This window comes from Manacus candei, unplaced genomic scaffold (genome assembly GCF_025592945.1).
Source record: "Manacus candei isolate 608988 ecotype Guabito, Panama unplaced genomic scaffold, ASM2559294v1 h1tg000165l, whole genome shotgun sequence".
In the NCBI taxonomy this organism is placed as follows: Eukaryota; Metazoa; Chordata; class Aves; order Passeriformes; family Pipridae; genus Manacus; species Manacus candei.
Window position 1 is genome coordinate 497,638 of NW_026138213.1, and position 23,201 is coordinate 520,838.

A 23,201-nucleotide genomic window follows, 5' to 3' on the forward strand; every position below is an offset into this window, starting at 1 on the left:
GGTTAATGTTGGAATCCCAGCACAAGGGTGGAAGTCACTGACAGTAGGGAAGACAGCCCTGTAGCCTCTTTAAAAAAACAGGGATGGAGAACTGTGAGGTCCAACAGTGTCAAGCAGATGAATTCATTGGAAACCATCATGTGATCCTCTGCACTTACTCATCCCATTACACCTCCACAGGGAACTGGCACCTGACTTGACCACAGAAATCAGTTGTGTCCAACTCTCTTGGAGCCCCTTTAGGCCCTGGAAGGGGCTCTGAGGTCTCCCTGGACCCTTCTCTTCTCCAGGCTGAACACCCCCAGCTCTCCTAGCCTGGCTCCAGAGCAGAGCTGCTCCAGCTCCGGGATCAACTTCTTGTTGTTCTTCCCATACCGGTTTCAGGTCTGTGTCCACACGTGCTTCCCCCACAGGTGCCTGTGGTGTTGTGCCCTCTCCAGAGCTATGAACAGCCTGGGGAACCTGCTCTGGGAATACTTCAGGGATATCCTCCCTGCCTGGCAGCCGAGGTGCTATTTTAGCTGCTCCATTCTGGACCCTTCAGGCCAGGCTGGTCCCGCTGGAATGCAGCTGGGATCTCGGGATAAGGTCAGCCCTGACCTTCCCTGCCTTGCCAGTTCCCTGGAATAGCTCAGGGAGGGGAAAAGCAGTGCCCTACAAAGCAGCAGTGCTGGCCCACAGAGCAATTAGCCTACATTGGTGGTGCCACAGAACACGCTCCAGGGCCATGGCAGTGGGGACAGGCAGGGAACTGAGTCTGGAATACACAGAACAGGAAGGGAATGCACACACAGCTCAGTTGGTTTATGGGAATATTGGACAGAAACAAACCCTTTTTATTCTGGATCCTCAGACCGGCTCCTTCTTAACTCCTTGTAATTCTCAGCCCCCTTTGACAGACCCACCTTGGGCAGAGATCTGGAACAAAAGGGGTTCAGAGAAGTTTGGGAAAACTGGTGGCTGTGTTGAGGATAAATCCTGGGTCATCACACAACCATTTCTTCCTTTGGGAAAAGCTGAACTGTTACAGAAGTTCTACCTAAATATGAGGAACTTCTTTGCTGGGCAGTGACCCAGCACTGAACAGATTGTGCAGAGAGGGTGTGGAGCCTCCTCACTGGAGATATCCCAGAGCTGCCTGGACACAACCCTGTGCCACGTGCTCTGGGATGGCCCTGATGGAGCAGGGAGGTGGGACCAAAAGACCCACAGTGTTCCCTTCCAACCTGACCCATTCTGGGATTCTGGGATGCTGTTAATGCTCCTGTTTGGTTGGACACCAGGCCAAGCTGCCCACGTGTAATCCGAGCTAAGTCCCAGTTCACAGGGAAGAATTCCATCCTAATATCCCATCTAACCCTACCCTCTGTCAGTGTGAACCCCATTCCCCCTCGCCCTGTCACTCCATACCCTTGTGAAAAGTCCATCTCCATCCTTCTGGTATATTGGACTGTGAGGGGACAGAGGATCTGGAAGAAGAAAGGGACAGACAACCAAGTATTCCTGGAAGAACCATTTCTTGGCGTGGCGAAGCACCCTAAGTAATAATTTTAGAGCAATTTAATTTAAAACTCATCACAATTTCTTTTCCTTATCTAGCAGGAGGTTGGCCGTGTAGGCACCCAGGAGAACATACTTTGGAGAACTTTCTTGAATGGATTCGTGAAGTCAGGATACTGCAAATTATCATGTGTTGGAACTTCCTAAACAACATCCCTCTGGAAGCAGCACAAGGAGCTGCCTCCAGCAGCAGGAACAAAGCTTTCCCTTTAGCCAGCAAGGACACACATCCTGCTGCCCAACAGAGAGGCTTCAAAAGAAGGGGCCAGTGAAGGACCTGATTTCAGTGGGATTGAAGACAGCCTTTGACTCTTCCAGGAATTCCTACAGAGAAGCAAAATCCATGCATTGAACAGGTGTAGGTGGATCCAACTCTGTTACAATCAGTGGCACCAAGTGAAATTTTTTAGAGACACTGATGGTACTGATCCTTCTGGATGTGAGGGAAACTTGATGATTAAATCAAGATAACGGTTTTTTTCATCTTTTCAAACCCAGGGAAACCAGATTCCTCTAGAAGCTGGAAACTGAGGATGCAGAGAAGTTCCCAGATGGCAAACACTTATCATTGTAGCACTTGATCTGCAAAAGTTTTAAAGAACCACAGTTCTTCAGGACATCTGATCTTAACAGAAAACTGTTCTGTGCTCCTGCAAATGGATTTATCATGGAAAGTGGTCTCAGGAGGATTTCTGGGATACAGCTTCCAAGTTAATGTTTCCCATAGGATAAGTAACAGCCTCTTTCCCAGAGGTGTGTTCCCCGGAAAACTCCATGGGTTTGAGAAAGGACTTTTCAGAGAATCCCAGGATCATTAAGTTGGAAAAGACCTTCAAGGTCATCAAGTCCAACCTTTGACCCATCACCACCTTGTCACCCAGCCCAGAGCACTGTTGAACTTCCTTGGACACCTCCAGGGATGGGGACTCCACCACCTCTCTGGGCAGCCCCTTCCAATGCCTGGCCACCCTTTCCATGAAAAAATTCCTCCTGATGTCCAGAAATTCCCAACTGATATTTTAAACTGGATGAGGGACCTTTCATACTTAGGGGCATGCTGTTCAACCTGAGTGAGGAATCCATGACTACCATTCCAGAGAGCATCAGAGGAAACTCAGGGATACAGAGGAAACTCAGGGATACACACATTTTTTTTTATTTTTTTTTTTTTTGGAGCAAGCAACAGCAGCAATTCCAGGACCTTCTGGTCCAGGGGCGTGCCAGCCTACACAGCAGGCAGCACTGGCTGTCAATCCAAACCTTCTACTATGGAAGCTGGCTCTGAGGATGACTCAAAAGCCGATCTATCTCCATTGGAACGGGTTACCTTGGCAACCCCTCTGGCCTAAAAAGAGCTGGACCACATTAGTTACTCAGCAGCACCTTTCTGACAGGAGAAACACAAGCTGCTCCCTCCAGATGATGGTGGGATTTGGAATGAAGGCTGTCTGAGAGCTGCTGTGGCGCGGTCGTGACGTAACCCACGGAGAAGAACTTCTTTGGGGACTTAACTTCAGATGGTGGCCCAGTGCCAAAGGAACTGAGCTCTGTGGTGGCTTTGCCTGAGAAACACAACAGCACAGTTGGCATCATCACCTCTTTTCTGTGTTACGAGGAAATCCTTCCTGAAGATCCTCTAAGCTGGGTCCACTCTTGCCCGATACTGAGGATTGTTTGAATTGCTGTGGGTACAACACGTGCTTGGGACTGAAATATCTGATCAAAGGACAAATAGTAAGCCCTGGAAAAGTCAGTGTCCAGGACTGTGTGAAGGAAGGCTGGAGTTCAGGCAGAAATGCACACATTCCAAAGAAAAACTGCACAGCTACGAGGGCTTTTAGAGTTTGGATCGTGGAATGATGCTTTCCAGAACATACAGTGAAGAGGAAAATGGACTCCTCTAGTCAATGTGGGAAGGCTGAGAAGGGAAAAACTGGGATATATGATCCATAACCACATTCCACTGTCATAGAATCATGGAATAGTGCAGGTTGGAAGGAACTTTAAAGCTCATCTTGTTCCACCCCCTGCCATAGGCAGGGACACCTTCCACCAGACCAGGTTGCTCCAAGCCCTGTCCAGCCTGGCCTTGGACACTTCCAGGGATCCAGGGGCAGCCACAGCTTCTCTGGGCAACCTGGGCCAGGGCCTCCCCACCCTCCCAGGGAACACCTTTTCCCACATACCTAAATTTCCCATCGTTCAGTCTGAACCCACTCCCCCTTGTCCTGTCACTGCAGTTCCTGAAGAACAGTCCCTCTCCGGCTTCCTTGGAGCCTCTTCAGATCCTGGAAGTCACTGTGAGGTCTCCACACAACCTTTTCTCTTCTGAGAAGGCTGAACAGCCCAACCCTCTCAGCCTGGTGGTAAATGTGTGGCTGAACCACCAAAACAACTGCCTGTAGTTTGAAGCAGGAAGAGAGGGACCCAGGCTGGTAAGATCCTGAGCAGCTTCCATGGACTTGGGAAGTTCTCAGCCTTTTAATTAGGAAAATGCCTTCACCCCCAAAATGGTAGAGACGGTTTGACTGATAAACTGTGTGCTCAGAAGGGCATAAAAGTTATTATTGGTGTCACTGTACTGCTTTAATTAGACTGTTTTGTTGTTTCTTTTCCACCTGTTCCATTTCTCCAGACTGCTGTGTATTATTTTCTTTCTTAGCTCTCATTTCTCCATACTATACTCTTTCCTCCTTATTTTTAATGTTCTTTTTTTTCTTTTTTTTTTCCCCTCAATTTTTCTAATTTGGCCCAGAATACTCTGTTTTCTGAGGGGTGGTCTCTAAAGAAGAGAAACCCAAGTATTCCTTACGAGCCCATCTCCTAATTCATAAAGAATATACACAAACTCCTGTTTTCCAGTACTGTAAACCTAATCCAGGTGGTTTGTGATGAAGAGTTAAATAAAATTAGTCTATTCTGTCTTGACAGTCCCTCCCTTCCTAAAGAAAATTAAAATAAAGGTAAGATTTGATAACTCTTATGGTGAATAAAGCAGAAGAAAGCAGCAGGAAGTTGGATCCCCTTGGTCCAGATCACAAACTCTCAGTCACTCTCCATCCTCAATCCCTGTTCTCTCACCTGCTTCTCTCCAGGGTGGATCCCTCAGAAGTTCATCTCTCTTGCTCCACGTTTTTTTTGGCTGTTGAGTGGAGTTCCCAGTGACAGTGTCCTGTCACCTCCTGCCCCTCACTCCCACCCTACCCCTGTGCAATGCCAACTTCTGGGTTTCTCCAGTACAGCCATTTATGGGATGTGTTACACAATGGAGCAGGAAGCCGACCTGGTTTTAAAATCAAAGCAAAACTGGATGGAGCAGGATTCTGGCCGAGTCCCAGCTTGGAAGTCCCTCACTTTGGAAATGCTGGGCAACCCAACCCAACCTTTACCCATATTTCCAGCACAGAGGAGGATTCCCAGCTCCCAGTGCTCTGTCCTTTTCCCACCCAGTGGGCTGGGTTTCCAGGTGAGGCACGAGAGTCTCAGGCTGGAAGATCCCTAATCCCAGCCCTAAACCTGCTTGCAGCAGAGAACACAAGTCCATCCTGACACCAGCTCTTATTGCAGATCCTGTGGCTGGAGCAGGTTCCTGGTGGAACTGCAGTTCCCAATAACCTCATTCCTCAATTTTAATCAATCCCTTCAGCTGTTGAGGACCAAAACAGAAAATGCTGTAGACCATCTGTAATGTGCAACCAGAATCCCAGAATCCCTGAGACTGGAAAAGCCCTCCCAGCCCATGGAGTCCAACCTGTGCCTGATCCCACCTTGTCCCCCAGCCCAGAGCACTGAGTGCCACGGCCAGGCCTTCCTGGGACACCTCCAGGGCTGGGCACTCCAAACCTCCCTGGGCAGCCCCTGACAAGGCCTGACCACCCTTTCCAGCAACAAATTCCTCCTGATGTCCAACCTGAACCTTCCCTGACTTTTTAATGAAAAGGACACTTGGGAGAACACTGTTGTACAAGAGAAGAACCATGCAGGTTATTCATTATTGAAATAGTATTAACAAGCCAACAATATCTAGTTGGTTGTGCTGGAAAAGAAAATTTGAAAAAAAAAAGCCATCATCTTTTAAATGACATTTTATTTCTGCCCAAGTTGCCAGAGCTCTGGTATAGCCAACAAAATAAAAGTAGAGGATGACTGAGCAAATGCACAGACTCCTGAAAACTAATATTTTTAAGTGTTAGCAAAAAAAAAAAACCTCAAAAAAACCCCCAAACTCAAACCCCAAGAAGTTACAGTATTACAGTGAACGGTGTAACAACTTTCTGTGAGCTCTGTAGTTACCTACACTGACCAACAGAGCAATTACTGTGTCACTGCACCATTCACCCAGACTGGCAAAGAGATTTTAGAGGGGTTTACAAAATCCTCATGGGGATGGAATCCCCATCCCTGAGAGAGGAACTGCCCTTCCTGACTGAGGAGCTGGGCAGAGGTTATGCAGGACAGTGCTTTTGGATTGTTCTGGATTCCCTGTACAATATTCAGTGTGTGCAGTGCCCCGGGACAAAATCCAACACTTGGGAGCCCCTGGGTAGCAGCAGGTGATGCCGTGGGCCTTTGCTATCATGGAATCATCAAGGCTGGAAGATATCTTCAGGATCATCCAGTCCCACCCCAGCAGCACCACAATCACCCCCAATCCATGTCCCCAAGGGCCACATCCACACACCTCTGGGACACTCCCAGACACAGGGACTCCACCACCTCCCTGGGACACTTATTCCAAGGTTTGAACACTCCTGCAGAGAATTTTTTTTCTCTAATCTCTGATCTGAACCTGCCCTGGTGCAGTTTGAGGCCATTTCCTCTCCCCCTTTCCCTTGGGATGTGGCAGAAGAACTCGACCCCCTCTCCCTGTCCCCTCCTGTCAGAGAGTTGGAGAGAGCAGTGAGGTCCCCCCTGAGCCCCCTCTTCTCCAGATAAACCCCCCCAGCTCCCTCAGGTGTTGGGCAAGAACCACATTCTGGTCATACTTGAAGGAAAGGGAGAAGTGTCAAAAGCAGCCCTAATTGACCTCAAATCTTTCTGGAGCTGAGGGGAACAAGAAAGGACCACTTCAATCATGGTGCTCCCAGACTCCTCCCAAGGCTGTAAGGTGCAATTTCATGGATGATTTCATCTCACCTGACACTGTGCTGTGACCCATGGGGTGGTCCCACGATTCCTCCCCCATGTTCCTTCTGTTCCCTTGGCATCCGTATCCTCAGAGAGGGACTTTTCACACAGACCTGGAGCGACAGAGCAAAGGGGAATGGCCTTAAACTGAAAGAGAGTAGGGTTACATTGGATATTGGGAAGGAATTCTTGGCTGTGAAGATGGTGAGGCCCTGGCACAGGTTGCCCAGAGAAGCTGTGGCTGCCCCTGGATCCCTGGAAGTGTCCAAGGCCAGGTTGGAGGGGGCTTGGAGCAACCTGGGCTGGTGGAAGGTGTCCCTGCCCATAGCAGGGGGTGGCACTGGATGATCTTTAAGGTCCCTTCCCACCCAAACCATTCCATGATTCCATGATCACAGTAGAAGTCTCAATGCTTCAATTATTTGGGGCACTTTGGCTGCGGCTCCACCCGTCCCCCTGATCCTTGGCTGCTTATTTCCACCTTTTAAGTCGAGATTAAAAAAATATTAAAATGGGGAGAAAGAGCAAATGGAACAAGTAACATGTCCTAATTTCTCCAAGGAGGCTGGCTGTGAACTGAAATGACTAGATTAAAGTATCACACGTTAGAATTAAAGTATTAGATAAAGGCCATACTCTACTTTTTGATCTTTGTGGGCATTCCAGAAAAAAAAAAAATTAAAAAAAACCCCTGTCACAGATTTAGGCTGGTGGCACCGACCTGGCAATTCCAAGGGGAAAGGAGCCTTCCCTCGGGAGCTCGAGGCTCCCACGCTGGGATAAGTTTTTAGTGCATTTTTTTGGGAATACATTTATTTTCAGAAGGGGATGAGAAAGATCCCTGGACACAATTCCTAGGGGAAAGGAGCCTTCCCTCGTCAGCTCCAGGCTCCCAAACCCAACATGTTTCTGGGGAAACACGTTTATTTTCCGAGAGGTATGAGAAAGACCCCTGGATGGAATTCCAAGGGGAGAGGAGCCTTCCCTCAGGAGGGGAAGGATCCTGTCCTCAGCAGCCCAAAGCTCCCACACCGGGAAACTTCTAGGGCATTTTTAAAATTTTTTTTTTTTTTTATGGGGAATATATTGATTTTCTGAGAGGGAGGATTAAGCCCCCTGGATGCAATTCCGAGGGGAAGGGTGTCTGTCCTCGGCAGCCTGAGGCTCCCACACTGGGCTTATTTTAGCGCATTTTTAAACTCCTTTTCTGAAGGGGATGAGAAAGACCCCTGGACGAAAATTCTGAGGGGAAAGGAGCTTTCCCTCAGAATCGTGCGGCTCTCAAACCCAATAGTCTTCAGGGAAATACATTTATTTTCTGAGGGCGATGAGAAAGACCCCTGGACGCAATTCCGAGGGGAAAGGAGCCTTCCCTCAGGAGGGAAAGGAGCCTGTCCTTAGAAGCCCGAGGCTCCCACACCGGGAAACGCACAGTGCATTTTTTAAACTGTTTTTTTTTTTTTGGGGGGGGGAATATGTTGATTTTCTGAGGGGGAGGAGAAAGACCCCTGGATGCAATTCTAAGGGGAGAGGAGTCTTCCCTCAGGAGGGGGAAGCCTGTCCTCAGCAGCCCGAGGCTCCCGCACCGGGCTAATTTTAGCGCATTTTTAAACTCCTTTTCTAAGGGGGAGGAGAAAAACCCCTGGACGCAATTCCGAGAGGAAAGGCGCCTTCCCTCCGGAACTCGAGGCTCCCACAGCGGGCTCCTCTTACTGCATTTTTAAACCGGTTTTTGGGGAACACGCCTGTTTTCGGAGGGGCCGAGCCCGGCCGGTCCCTCCCCTCACGCCCAACGGGCGGGAAGCCCCGGCGGGCTCGGCCTCGCCTCAAGCGGCCGCCGCGGCTCCGGCGCCCCCTGCGGGCGGGGGCCGGCGGCGCCTCACCCGGCGGGGTCCCTTCACCGGGAATGGCGGCCGCTCCCCTTCCCCGCCCCGCCGGGGCCATCCCGGCCCGCAGCGCCGCCGACACCGTCACATGCCGGAGGGCGGGCGCGGATGGATCGGGAATAGGGATGGAATAAGGGGGAAAGGGGAGGGGGGGGAATGGGGAAGGAGCCGTTGCCATGGCGAGCAGCGCCCGCCCTTCCCTCCCCACGTCAGCGCCGTCTCCCGCCCGGCCGCGGGTGATTGACAGTTGCCATGGCAACAGGCTCGCCCCGCCGCCATTTTGTCAGTTGGGGTTTTTTTTTAAATTTTAAAAAAAAAAGTAATAATTAAAAAAAAAAAAAAGAAAAAACACCGAAGCGCTGTCTTTTCCCGCCAGAATCGCGGGGTTTATTGTTTCGTTATTTTTTAATTTCTCTTTTTCTTTTGCGCTTTCTCCTTGTTTCGACCTCCAACCGCGAAAGGAAAAGGAAAAAGAAAGGGACGCCAAAAAAAAAAAAAAAAAAAAAAAGTGCGCTCCGAGGGTCCCGCCGGGGATGCGCGGACGGGACTGAGGCGGCGGCGGTGCGGGAAGCGGAGCCGGTTCGTGAGGAAGGAGGGAGGGCGAGAGGGAGGGAAGGAGAAGGAGGAGCGGGCGGGGAGGGAGGGAGGGGGAGGAGGTAGCGGCTGGCAGGCGGGGGAGGGAGGGAGGGAGCGAGGAGTTCCCGGGGGCTCGGTACGGCGCTGCGCTTCCCCCCATCCCCTCCTCCTCCTCCTCTCCTCCTCCTCCTCCTCTCCTCCTCCTCCCGCTCCTCCCGCTCCCCCCGCCGCTGTCCCCGCGCTCCCGGCCGGGGCTCAGGCCGCCGATCGCAGCCGAGCCGAGGCGAGGCCGAGCCGCCGCCGGGCGCTGCGCAGGTTTGGACCGCGCGCCATTTTGTGAGGGCAGCGAACACCCAGAGCCCGGCCGGGGACCCGCCGGGCCGCCCGCGCCCCCCTTCCCTCCGCGGCCACCGCCGCGGCCCGAGGGAGGAGGAGGAGGCGCCGCCGCCGCCGAGGCCCCCGGGGGGGGGGAAGAGCGGGAGGACGCGCCCGGGCCGCTCGCCCCGCCAAGGGAGGAGGCCTCGCCCCGGGAGAAGCCGCCGCTCGGGTGAGTGAGACGCCGCACCGCGGGACGAGCCGGGGCCGCCTCGCCCGGGCCCGCGGCGGAGGGGCCGCAGCGCTCCGCTGCCATCTTAGAGCGGGAGCCATCCCCGCCCGCCCCTGCGCTCCCCGCGGCCTTTCCCCGCTCCCAGCGCGGCTCTGCCTTCCCGGGCCTTGGGAGCGGCGGTGGAGGAAGGGGAGCTCGCCCGGAGCCGCTCGGTGTTATGCGCAACGCCCTGCGGTGGGCGGGTGCGAGGGCTCGGGCCGGGCCGGCCGCGGGGAGGGCGGCGGGACTTGGAGCATCACCTGTTGTAGGGCAGGGTTGGGATGGCCCGGCACCTGCGAGGGGGCAGGTGGGCAGCGTGGAGGGGGAGCTGGGGAAGGAGTTACCTGAGCGAGGTGCCTGTCATCCCGCCGGTGGGGGGTGGGGAGGAGGAGGAGGAGGAGGGAGCAGCGTTGGGAATAGCACAGGGACACGCAGGGACACGCAGGGACACACAGGCACAGGGACACATCGGCGCTTCCCGGGGAGGGCGGCGGAGTCTCCATCCCTGGGGGCGTCCAGGGAGCGGCTGGACGTGGCGCTCGGTGCTCTGGGCTGGGTGACACGGTGGGGATGGGGCGCGGGGGGGACTGGGTGATCTCGGAGGGCTTTTCCAGGCTCAGTGATTCTGGGATTCCATATTTTAATAGCTGGTCGCAACCCTGCTGGGGCTGAGCTTTGTGTGGCTGGAGGAATTGGAGCCCTCCTCGGGTACGCTGGGTGCTCCTCTGGAGCGGCCACAGTTCCCTCCCGCCGCCAAGGAATCACAAAACGCAATTAAAACGTCCTGTATTTCGAAATTTCGAAATTGGTGCGTTTTTGAATCTCGGTCAGCTTTGAAGTTTTGGGTTCAGCCCGGCCAAGGACCACATAAGGGTTCTTTGATCATGTATCTACATTGCTGCTCTTACTTAGTTCTCCTATTACTCCCCAGTCACGGGGGAAATAAACATTTATTGTTATTGAAAATTAACAAAGGCAGAATATCTGACTGCAAAATAAATCAACAAGCGTGTTTTTGACAACCGTCCCGGTTTAATCTGAGTTAGAGTGTCCTGTTAACTTTTGCCAGGGGGTTCCTAAAGTCAGACTTAGGTGGATTTAGTATCATGGGGGTCTGGATTTGTACAAGTCCACAACTTTTTTTATTATCTTGTTGGTATTTCTTTACATTTTCCTTAAGAAGAGGTGTGTGGAGTTGAAGAATACACAGATGATATCTGGTGATAAATAAGCAAACATTTAGTTTGTGGTAGTATTTAATTCCCTGCCTGTAGCCAAGCAGAATTTACCTTCCCTCCTTGGAATAGACTGTAACCCTAAAAAGTTTTGGTAAACTTGTTTCTCTTTTTTTTCTCCATGCCCCCCCCTCCTCCCCCAACCTGTGTAGGTTGGATATTTTTGGAAAATTAATTATACTTTATAGAATTAGAATAATAACACTGGAAATAACTCTGAGCTAGTATTTGTTAACTATTATCTATATATATTTGCTGTGTGTATATATAGATACTTTTGTAGGCTACGCTTCATGTTTTTGGCTTACATGAATTATTTAGAACTAGACTGTTTTTATTTGCAGTCTGAAGTCGAATATGTGTGTGAAGTGTTAAATTTACATTTTCTGCTGCAAATTAAAAATTCTCTCCAAGTTTATGAAGCTTATTGAGTTTAATTCATGGCTTTGCAACGTTCCTCGGGTAAAGCAAGTGTATCTTGCTCAAAACTGAATAAAAAGCAGGGATTTCTTGAACCGGGAGGGCAAGAGGACAATAGTTTAATATTGTTTCCAGGCTCAGAGGTTTGTTACAGGAGCAGGAACTGTTACAGTTCCTGCATCAATGCTTGGGTGGATTTAGGACTTGTCATTGGGATCCCCTCCCCCACGTTGGACAGTGACAGAGAAGCCACAACAGGGATAATTTTACCTAATAGCAGCCAAGAGTTCTCTGTTCCAGCGTGGATTTATGGGCAGGATTCTCTTCCTTGTGGGAAATAACGAGGCAGGCACCGGGAATTTATCAGTTTTTGAGGTCTGGGGGATTGTGTGGGCTGGGAATCAGCACTGATGGCCCTGAGTGACTCCTGCAAACTGGTTGATAGTTTAACCAAAGTAGCACAACACCACTGGTGTCCAGAAAAAAACTGTGCCTTGTCTGAGCTCCTAAAGTGCCATTTAATTAGGACATATTTGCTGACATGTGCCACAGCTTAAAATCATGCTTGAAACTGGACCACCTGCTCGGCTGGGATGTGAGAAGATGAGTTACACACACAAAAACCCAACCTTTCCTTGCCATGGTGGCATTTTACAGCTTCATCTGAGCTCCAGTGGGTGGTGGTTCGAAGACTAGAACCTACCAGTGCCAAAAAAGAGGCAATTTTTGTTGCTATAATTAGATTATCTTTTGGGCATTCCTCTTAAGACCTCTTATTTCAGGTGGTTTTAACCCTGGCTTTGGGACTGTAGGTTGAAAGTTGTTGTTCCAGTTCATGTTTCTGAGTAGGAATTGCAGCCTGGTGTATGTTCAGCCTTTAAAATGGTAATTTTTAATGCCATTTGAGGAGCTGTTCTCCAAAGTGAAGGCAAAAACTTTCTGATACCTTTGTTTTGAGGGAGCACGGGAGACTTGTATAACTTCTGAAATCCTTTTGTAAATAGATCTGTTGTTGTAGAATAGGATTATTTACAGAGAACTGCTGCTTTTGTCTTTATAACCCAGTACAAAAGATTATTTGTTAAGTTTACAGTTTCATCTCTTTTTTTTTGTATCAAGAGGTTGGTAAGAAATATCTGTTTAAAAAAAAATTATGTAATAACTTTTTTGCTACTCAGACTTCAAGAAGTCTGATGTTTATGCAGTGAGACTTCTTTATTGCTCTGTTTGAAATAATACCAAAAAAACCTCTCTGAGCAGAGTGCCTTTCTTGTGAGGGGTGAAAAACATAATCCAGAGAAGGGGAATACTCTGCTTTTCCTTTCCTCACCTCCATGGGTCCTTCAGGAGGAGGGTTATGGGAATTGTAGTCCATGGATGGTTCCAAAACACCACAGAAACTTTATGTAGAGTTATCTGGTGCTGCCTCTTCAAGGGGACACAATACACAATAGAATTGCAATGATTGTCCAGTTTTTTTATCCATCTTTTCCCCTTTCTGCATGTGGTTGTGTTTTATCCCAACCTGACTGGAAAAATAACTCACCTGCTTTTGCTGGTGCCACTGGATTTCATTCCCTCAGAACAGGGCTCTGCTTTGTACTTCCCCCCTGTGAAAATATGACTTTATCCTCTCCTTATTCACCCCAGAATCCCTGTCTGTGTGATTTTTCAGGGAGAATCCCCACTGAAGGGCTGGAGAAATTTGGGACCCAGCTCCCAGCCAGCCCTGCTTGTGTCCCTCCAGTGGGAATACTCTGGAGCCTCCCAAATCTGGGTGGCAGCTCCTTCAGTCCCCCTGCCCCAAGACAAAATGAGCTGCATTCCAGCCCTGAATGTGGCATTTTGGAAAAGCAGGGCAATGCTGCTGGAATTGGAATAACACAAGCTGGCACTTATTTGTAAACATACTCCTTGCAAAGTTTCCAGGGGCTGAGTAGCACCAAATACCTGAAAGTGAAACCCAGTAAATGAAAGTAAAATTAACTCCATTAAGGGCCAGTTTTGTTCCAGCTGTGAGAAACCAACCTTTCAATTGATGTGTTACATAAAGTTCCAAGCCCTTCTGTTTTTCTTTTTTTTTTCCCCCTCTTTTCCTTTTCCCCCAGAGGCAAATAAAAATAGACTGTGTTGTGAGTCAGTTAAAGGAATAGTTAATAATACATTAATACCTCTTTGTGTTGAAAAGTTTCCTCTTTCTTTTTAGTAACTGTTTGGATGGTGAAGGAAGAGAGAAGTGGAAGTGTACAAATTGATTTCTGGTGGCAGTTATTCCTTCAAAATATAATGGGAAAAAATTTAGAGGGAGTTTTGACGAGTTACTGGGAAAAAAAAATCAGTAAAATGAGTAGTTGACAAAATACATTTTAATGATTAAATTGAACTTGCCAGTGAAACTTTTAAATCCTGGTGTCCCAAAACCCTTTTGTTCATTGGGTTTTTTTGGTTTCCTGGCTTCAAACACGTTTCCTTCAAAATCCTGTTTCCCTGTATGTGTTCAAATCATAATTTGTGCTTCTGTGAACTCCATAAATTGGTAATAACTCCTCACTTACTTTGCCAGTGGGCCCATTGCTGAGGATCCAGTTGGGACATACAACATCCACTTTGGAGAGGGGATAATTTTGTGTCCATGATACCAGTCTGTTGTTAAAACTCAAGGAAGGGGTAAAAAGAGGAGAGAAATATTGTCAGGGAGGGAAGGGAATGTGTTGGTGATCCCTCAGCTCTGTATTTGCCTGGACGCTGAATTTCCTCACACCAAACACTCTCTTTGGTCTGTCCAGTTGTAATTCAGCTTTTTACCTACTTATAAATGTCTACCCAGACATATTCTTGTATTTAAATGTTTTTAACAGGATTTATAATGAACCACAGACAGGGTATGTGTGTGATTATGACAAATCAGTCTCCAGTACCCACCTTGAAAATCTGAGTGGTACTGGAAGCACAGTAACTTTCCTGGATCATGTCTCATCCTGGCTTCTTTGTTGTTATTCTTTCCAACTTGTGGATAATTCGGCATTAATTTAACGGTGTGACAGAGTCAGTGTTTGAAATATATTGAATTCTTTGTTCATTTGACAAGAAGTGATTGTTGCATGAAGATCTTGGTACTTTTCCTTTCTGTAGAAGTTCTTCATAAATGCTACAAATACCAGGGGAGTGTTGTGGAATAACAGCTTAATGCACCTTTTTCACCGTGGTCAGATGTTCATAAGTTGGAACTCGGTGCTCTTGTACTCGGGGTGACTTTCCTGCCAGTGTCACAGTGTGCCTTCAGAAACTGGGGTTTTATGGCAGGCCCTGGGCAGGAAAATGAGCATTTCTGTAAATGCTTAATGTGTGACTGCATGTGTGGATCTCTGTCTTTTCACTAAAATCAGATTTTTTTATAGGTCACAGAATGGTTTGGGTTGGAAGGGACCTTAAAGATCAGCCAGTTCCAGCCCCCTGCCGTGGGCAGGGACACCTTCCACCAGACCAGGTTGCTCAGAACTCCATCCAACCCGGCCTGGGACACTTCCAGGGATCCAGGGGCAGCCACAGCTTCTCTGGGCAACCTGGGCCAGGGCCTCCCCACCCTCACAGGGAAGGATTTCTTCCTAATATTTAATCTAAACCTACTCCCTTTCAGTGTGAAACCATTCCCCCTTGTCCTGTCCCTCCATCCCTTGTCCCAAGTCCTTCTCCAGCCCTCTTGGAGCCCCTTTAGGCTCTGGAAGGGGCTCTCAGGTCTCCCTGGAGCCTTCTCCTCTCCAGGCTGAACAATCCCAGCTCTCCCAGCCTTTCCTCCCAGCAGAGCTGCTCCAGCCCTGGCATCCTCTTGGTTCCTGCTCTGGCCTCTCTCCAGCAGCTCCATGTCCTTGCTGGGCTGTTCCCCAGGGCTGGAGCAGCTCTGCAGGGGGGTCTCACCTGAGGGGCAGAGGGGCAGAATCCCCCTGGGCTCTGAACTCACTGTTGAGCTTCTCATCAACCATCACCCCCCATCCTCCTCCCCAGGGCTGCTCTCCATCCTCCTCCTCCCCAGGGCTGCTCTCCATCCTCCTCCTCCCCAGGGCTGCTCTCCATCCACCTCCTCCCAGCCTGTCTTTGTGCTTGGGATTGCAGGACTTTGCACTTGGCCTTGTTGAACTTCTTAAGTTTTACACATTCCCACCTCTCCAGCCTGTCCAGGTCCCTCTGGATGCCCCATCCCACCCCTGCAGGGTGTGACTGCCCCACACACCTCAGTGTCATTGTCACACTTGCTGAGGGTGCCCTCAGTCCCACTGTCCCTGTCTAAATTGTTAAACTTTGCTAAGTCAAGCTCTCTTCTAAGGCTACAAACTTAAACTGGTGGTAGATGCAGTACTGGGGTAGTAGGAACTACCCAGTTACTACCCAGTTACTACAGCTTTGTTTTGAATGGCCCTCGTAGCTCCTCAAACTTCTTGTGATGGTTTCTTATTTATAATAAGCTTAGTATATATTTACTAATCATAAAGCTTAATTATAAAGCTTCATTTCTAAGTGAATTGGTGTCTTGTGTGAACTGTCTCTACTAGAGACGGTGTCATAAATGAGTTGGGTACCTTGAAGGCTGAGTGGAAAGAGGAGAAGATACTGTGTTATAGGGGAAGTTCTTGTAAGGACATGGGTAAGAATTCCAGTGGAAAGAGTGGAAGATACTGTGTTACATAGGTGCAGTTTTTATAAGGACATGGGTAAGAATTCCAGTGGAAAGAGCAGAAGATACTGTGTTACACAGGGGAAGTTTTTATGAGGACATGGGTAAGAATTCCTTGGCTTTGGTGGTTGTAGAGAGACCTTTGCTGGGGGCTGATTTCCATGTTGGTTTGTAGGTACAACATGAAGTAAGTATTATTTCTTTCTCTGTTCAATCAGATTTCATGACTTGGAGATCCCTGTCCATCCCTAAGGTGCTCCTCTGGGGAAATCCATGTGTGTTTGTGGTTTGATCCTGGTGGGGTCTCTTCCAACTCAGCGTATTCTGTGACCCTGGAATAAAAAGGGGTGTGAATTATTGCAATTTGATAGTTTGCTGTACAAAAGCTTCATAGTAGAAGGTCTCAAAACTAATAATCTGGAGGTCCTTCCAAAGGGGTTGCTCTCCTGTCCTTGTAGGATTGGGTTGGGGATGTTTTCACCTGTATTTTACACAGCACGTGGCCATGACTGCACCAGGTCCATGTGAGCCACCTTTGGGTCTTGTGACCCACCAAAACATTCCTTTCTGGATCTTTGTGGACTTAAATTAACCAGAGTCATGTTCACAGTGTGGACATCTTAAAACTTGATGAGCTTGGTGTTGAAACCTTGGGAAATGCAGTTGCACAGGTGGAAGCAGCTGGAGCACATCTCCTGCCCTGCCTTGGTGGGTCCTGACAGCACCGACTCCTTTGCTTGTCACCCTGAAACCGAGACCACTTTGCTTCACATGATGAGGACCAGAAACTTATCTGATGTTTTCTTGTGAATGAACCATTAGAAAGGGACATAAATTTCAAAATGTGGATTTGAAAGTAGTATCTAGTACCCCTTCACTTAACCTGATTGCTGCCACACAGTCTCAGTCAACAAAAAACCCCCTTTTTGTTAAAATATTCCTATTTAATTTATTGCAGAAGCTAATAAAGCAAGGAAAACCAGTTGGCCGAGTTATGATGTTGTGAAGTTCTCTCTTTTGAAGTCTAGTTTAAAAAAAAATACTTTTTTCTCTTCTTTATAATCCAAAGACGTAGTTGTGTAACTATTGTATAATAGTTGTGTTACCCTTGCATAAAGCAGGTATTTAATTCTGGTTTTCTGCTGGATATTCTTAACCAGCATCCAGTTATTTCAAGAAAGGAGAAAACAAGTTCTGCCTATAGATCTGGAAATCACCCTCTCCTGCAAAATGTTGCCAGCAGAAAAAAAATCAGCTCAGGGAGCTTTTAAATGCTTATTAAAAAAATCTGAAGAGAAAGGAAAGGCCAGATTGGAGCTGTTCATGCCATTCAATGTTTTCCTGGTACTGAGAAGTTCATGGGAGATTTACATTCTGAAGGCTTTGCTGGGGTTGGTTTTTCCTCCCCTCTCTTTTTCATTCCCCCCTTTCTGGCCAACATAGTAACTTCTAGTTCTAAATAAATATATATATATATATATTTAAATCATGTTCTGATTGAGATCAGAGATTTCTTTTGTGTGTGTGTGGCAAAGATTTCCTCAGCCTTAGTTTGTATTTGCTGTCCTTTAATGTGTGTTTCCAAAGTGTGTTATGAGTTATTTGACCTTCCTTATGTCATTCCTCATTTTTTATATCTTTATCACTTCTATTTCTACCTCAAAAGTACAATCCTAGGTCTTCATAGCTAAACCCCAGTATTTTGGTCTTATTATTTGCCTCACTTTCCTTTTTTAAGATTTTGAGTCTTGTTCTTCCTACCTCATTTTATTGCAAGGGGAGAATATCTGATTATTTCTGCACAAGAGTTCGAATATGGGATGGAGAGTTTAATGTTTAGACTTCCAGATTTGAAAAAAACCAAAAATATTAGTGATGCAGGATTCTTTCTATGATTTGCTTTCATTTTCTTCCTCTGGCCTGCTGCTGCTTTAAAAACCAAATGTGAATTTTCATCTCGGTGTGCTTTTTCTTTTGCATAAAACAAAAGCATCCGAGCTCTGTGGTTTGAGGTGAGGCTGAAGCTCAAGGTATGTTTTTAGCAATCACACAGAGGGCCCAGACTGTAATTTCTAAGGTCCATATGAGTCAACATGTGTGTTCTGAAACCTCTGAACTCCCAGCTCGACAGTGACAGACACCCAAACTTTGTGTGTGCCTTCGAGAGAACTTTGTGTGTTTGGCTTATGTTCCAGAGGTGGAAAACATTTCAGTCTGTAAAGTTACATTTGACTTTATTAGTTATCTCCATTAAAAATCCCAAACTAGAGCACTCAAACTCTGGCAAAAATGGGAAAATTCTCTCTTGGTCTGAACTACCTTTCATCATGGAGTAAATATATATATATATATGTATATATCTGTATCTTTAGGTGGAAGCACTTTAGTAAGTGCTCACTGCCCAGGTGCAACCCTGCACTTGATGTTGAGTTTTATAACTTTTCATGCCACACTTTAGTGCCCAGATCAAATAAATTCTAAGAGATTTTTTCCAGCTTCTTGTGCAAGAGTAAAGTTTTTCAGTGATTGGGATCCAACGGAGAGAAAAAACCCCTCCACCCAAACTCTCTGTGCCTCCTTGGCAGCCTGAGTTTTTGGGGATGGGGAGAGGGGATTCAGGGATTTTAGGCATTTTGTAGAGCTTCATGTTTGCTCTCCATGCAGGCAGCAGTTTGTTCCCACGGGATAAATAATTCCCTCAAGGAGGGGGATGAAAGGGAAAAGGTGGAAGTGAGAGCCCAAAGTCAGCGGGGACGCAGCGGGCGGAGCCCAGGGGGGAGGGTTTGGGTGTCTGAGGCCTTAATAGCAGGATGCTCCTTGGATTTGCAGCCTCATTTGCCTGGAGTTTGTATTCCCAGCGCTTTGGAACTTGGAGGAGCAGGCTCTGAACGTTGGGGAGTGACTCAGCACATCCACACAGAGGTCTGCTCAAGGAACTTAGGATTTGGTTGGAAATTTGGGGGAATTGGGAGTTGGAACTCGTTTTTTTCCCCGAAGGGAATTTGAAAATTAAAAGTTGTTGTTTTTTTTTTAAGGCAGTCTCTTTCCCCGTTTGATCTGCATCCCTCAGTTTGGGGAAAAGTGATGGAATATTTTGGTAAATAATATCACTTATGGCATAGCTGGTGTTTGCTGTGGAGCTTTGTTTCCTGTGTGCTCTCCTCCTGCTGCACATGATAAGCATCTGTGCAATGAATAAAACACCATTTGACTCTGGAAGTGAAGACTGTGCTGCAAAATATCTAAAAGAGGCAGAATTGTGTATCAGGCCTGCCTTAAACATTTCTTAGGCTCTGATTTGATGACATTTATTCAACTTTTTTCCTATGGAAGGGGAAGGAGGCGTGTATGGGATTTACCCAGTTTGCGTGATTGAAACAGGGAACCATGGCATGATTTGGGTTGGAAGGGACCTTAAAGATCATCTCATTCCACTCCCTGCCATGGGTGGGGACACCTTTTGCCATCCCAGGTTGCTCCAAGCCCCATCCAGCCTGGCCTTGGACACTTCCAGGGATCCAGGGCAGCCACAACTCCATCCTATTAGTCCAGAAGCTCCAGTGTTTCCCACCCGACCTGGCAGAGTGAATAGTTTGGGGAACAGTGCAAATGTCACCAGGTGTGTAACCCACCCTTCCTTGTTCTTGAGTTTAGTTGGATTTTTTGAGGGAAAATTGGTTCAATGTCTTAAATGTTGACTCTTCTACAATAAGGTGTTCCCAGTTCCAGCTGATCAAACTTGTCACAGTCCTGGGACACCGTGGGGAGTGGTGGCAGTGGAGGGGAACAAAGTGACAGGAGCTGATGGATAAAGATTGAAACTCTTGGCCTTCTGCTGCTCCACCCTCTTAAATCTGGGGGGAATTGGAGAAGACTTCATGATCTGTCTTTCATCCAGATCAGTTCTGCCTTGTGGGGTGAGACAAGACCCTGGGCTGGGACAGAATCTCAGTGCTCAGAGGGTGCTGAAGGGCAGCACAGCAAGAGCAGCATATTCAGAGCAAAACACAAGCAACATTGATTTTTCTCCCCCTTTTCCTTCCACCCTTAACCATTTTCTCCTTCCACCACCACATCTGTGCTTTCCTGGGGCTGGTGACAATTACCTTGCTCCCCTCAAAACCACTCATGTGCCAAATCTGAAATAATGGATAAAGAAGAAGCAAAAAGGTAAAAAGCAACAACAGTTTTCCTGTTTCGTCTCTGAGGGGTGTGGGCCAGTATTTAACCTGCTGATGTTCTGTGTGTGTCACAAGTGCTGACAAACTGAGGGGAAGTTCATGCACAAGGTGTGGAGTCACAGAAGAATTTGAGGGCAATTGTTGGAAGAGGCCAAGTGTGCAACAAGTTGTTTGAAGGAAGGACCCCTTGAGCAGCTCCTGGTTGTTCCCACCTGCTCTGTGTTGGCACAGCTGTTTGGGAGCCCAACTCAGTGAATCAGACTTAGAAACAGAGTTGGCTGAAATACATAATTTTATATTTTTAACGTTGGGGTGTGTGTGGGGGAGGAGAATCAGGTTACTCTTGAGCCAGCTCCATTCCCAGCCCCGGCACAGCGTGACAAGATAATGGAATGGGCTGTGTGGGTGGACAGGAACAGGGTGCCTGGAAGAGGCAGGGGTTGCTTCCCTGGCTCTGATAGCACTGTTACTTAATGGAGAACATCATCCCCAGGAATTTCTGCCACCCCTCCTGTAGTAAATCACTGCTCTGTCAGTCTCTCTCCCCCTCCTCTCCCCGACTTTCCCTGCTATCTCCAACTTCCCGGCTCCCTCCCTGCGCGTTCCCGCTCCGCTGCTGCCCTGGGCACGCTCAGCACGTGCTGCCACGGCCTCAACTTGGCAACAACTTCTCTCTCCATCTCTCCTGCTCGCTCCTGGTGCACCTCTCCATGCTCTCTTTTTCCCTTGAGCTCTTCCTCTTGTTCTTCCTCACCTTTTTTACAATTTTCCAGCTCCTGCCCTTTTTCTCCCAGGTCCTTTCCAGCTCTCGCTCTCCCTGTTAGTGTCACATTTACTATTCCTTCTTGCTTTCTCTTCCCTCACAGGAAGAAAAAAATCCACATTTTAAAGACTAAAACCTCTTAAGAAACTCCAAAGTTTTTGATTTTCTGTGTGTTCACCCCAAACATCACCACAAACCAATACAAGACAGAGATTTCTTTGCCTCATTCCCTCTTGAATTTTTACTTGAATTCTGTGTTGCCTTAAGATATGCTCACATAAAGTAGGTGGTTTATCCTTTTTGGATAAACTGAAAGAGGAATTGAGGTTTCCAAAGTTAATGTTCTAATAAAAGGTGTTTTCAGGTGTCTCTGTACTTATTGTAGCAGATGTTAAATTGTGGAGTGAAGATGCTTTGTTTTCTTGTTCCTGCTCTACAAAGGAGACATAAAAATTGTTTCTCTTTCACACAGCCACCAGCTGGACCAGTTATGTCCAAAACCAGCCCACCAACTCTTTTGGAAATTCCATCTTTGCTTGTCCTCTTAAATAAATGACCAGTTTCACTTCCAAGTGTTCAGATACTCAGCATTTTTGTTCACGTTAGTTAAATTTTGTTGATAACTTATTATCTGTTAGTTAGGAAAGTGGACAGGAGTGCTGATTCCTTAATATCTAAATCCATCCATATTGTAAAATCCATCCATATTTTAATAATCCAGAGTGACTTCTAATAAAAATGTGGAAGATTGGACAGTTTTTAGGAATAGTTGAGGTTCCTTAGTCACACACTCAGGACCTTCTTGCTGAGCTCTTTCACAACGTGGAATAAGAGGAGAACTATTTTAAAAGTTCTCTTTTTACAGCAATCTTTCCTCAAAACCACAGCACATCATTCCATGGAATACACCAGGAACACTAGGAGAAAACTAAAGAATAAATCTGCTGGAAAGGTGGCTTTGTTTTGGAGTCTTTCCATCCATCCCAAGATATTCCTGGGAGTGTGCAAGGTTTTCTTGCCTTTTTATTTCCTGGATACCTCGGCCATGGTGATCCTGAGTGCTCTTTGGAGAGCTGGAAGGTCAGGATTTAAAAGGCTTTTTTTTTTTTTTGGTTCTTCTTTTTAATTTGTCCTCGTTTCCTTCCTGCAACCTGCTTTATTATAATCATTTTAGGAAGTCTTATAAAGGAAAAAAAAAGCCACAGGAAGCTCAGAACCTTCTCAGCTTCTGATGCTGGCAGAGATACTGTTAAATAATCAGAAAATTGTGTGGTCTTACCATGACCTAAATTACTTTAATGAATAATTTTATCAAAGTTTTAGTCCACTTCTTGAACAAATGACAAATAACTCAGAGAGCATCAGATGGATCAGTGCAAACCCAGGATTCTGATGCAGGAATTAGGGAAGTTCCACATCAACTGTCCCAAAGGTTCAGCTTCTTCTCTTTGGCCTCATAAAAGTCGAGTTGGACCAAATTAACCTGTTATAGAGACTTTTCCTGGGCTTTTCTCTTGCTAAGAGATGTCTTTTAGACTTTTGTCTTATGACTGCCAGCAGGGAATATTCAAAAGTGAATTCCATATTTCCCCATAGTGACTGTCCTCAAAAAGGGATTCAAACCAACATTATCCCAAATTTACAGACCAAATTTGAACTGCTCGTTCAAACCTGGATTGAGTTTCCTCATGGCAGGGGAGCTGCAAACTCCTGGTAGATTCCTGAGGCTCAGAAAGTCCTTGTTTTCCATATGAATAATCAGGAAATAATCAGGTTTGAAGGGTGGTTGGCAATCTGTTCTGCTGGATGAAAATGCCCTGGTCTCTTGGTCTTTGAAGGCTTATAAATGATTAGTTCTTTTGCCAGTTATTCCTTGGATTGTGGAGGCTTGATGAGGAATTCCTGGATGAAATGCTGAAGGAGTTGTGTAGAAGGTCATTAGATTATGAGGAGTATGTTCTGGGTGTATTTTTTTTGAACTTATAGTGATTTTTCTCTGGGATAACAAGTGTTCTGGAGTCTCCAGTGAACTCACAGTAACTGTATTTTGTGGTGGTACAGAAATCTCTGTTCAGTGTGATAATAAATGTACCCAGTGATAATAAATACACCCACTCTCTGTCCTGCCTTCTCTCTCTGACTTTGCTTATGGGACTTGGATAAGGTGCCTGAATTATTCTCATGGATTTTAATACCCC

At 47.2% G+C, this 23,201-nt stretch overlaps 1 protein-coding gene across 1 annotated transcript in view; it reads left to right on the forward strand.

Annotated features, from left to right (window-relative positions):
* The first annotated feature begins 8,567 nt into the window (after positions 1-8,567).
* The window catches only part of DYRK1A (dual specificity tyrosine phosphorylation regulated kinase 1A), a 71,339-nt gene continuing 56,705 nt past the window's right edge, over positions 8,568-23,201 (forward strand). Inside the window, 1 exon segment of the mRNA XM_051773048.1 lies at positions 8,568-9,152. The gene's annotated coding sequence lies outside the window, so the exon portion shown is untranslated.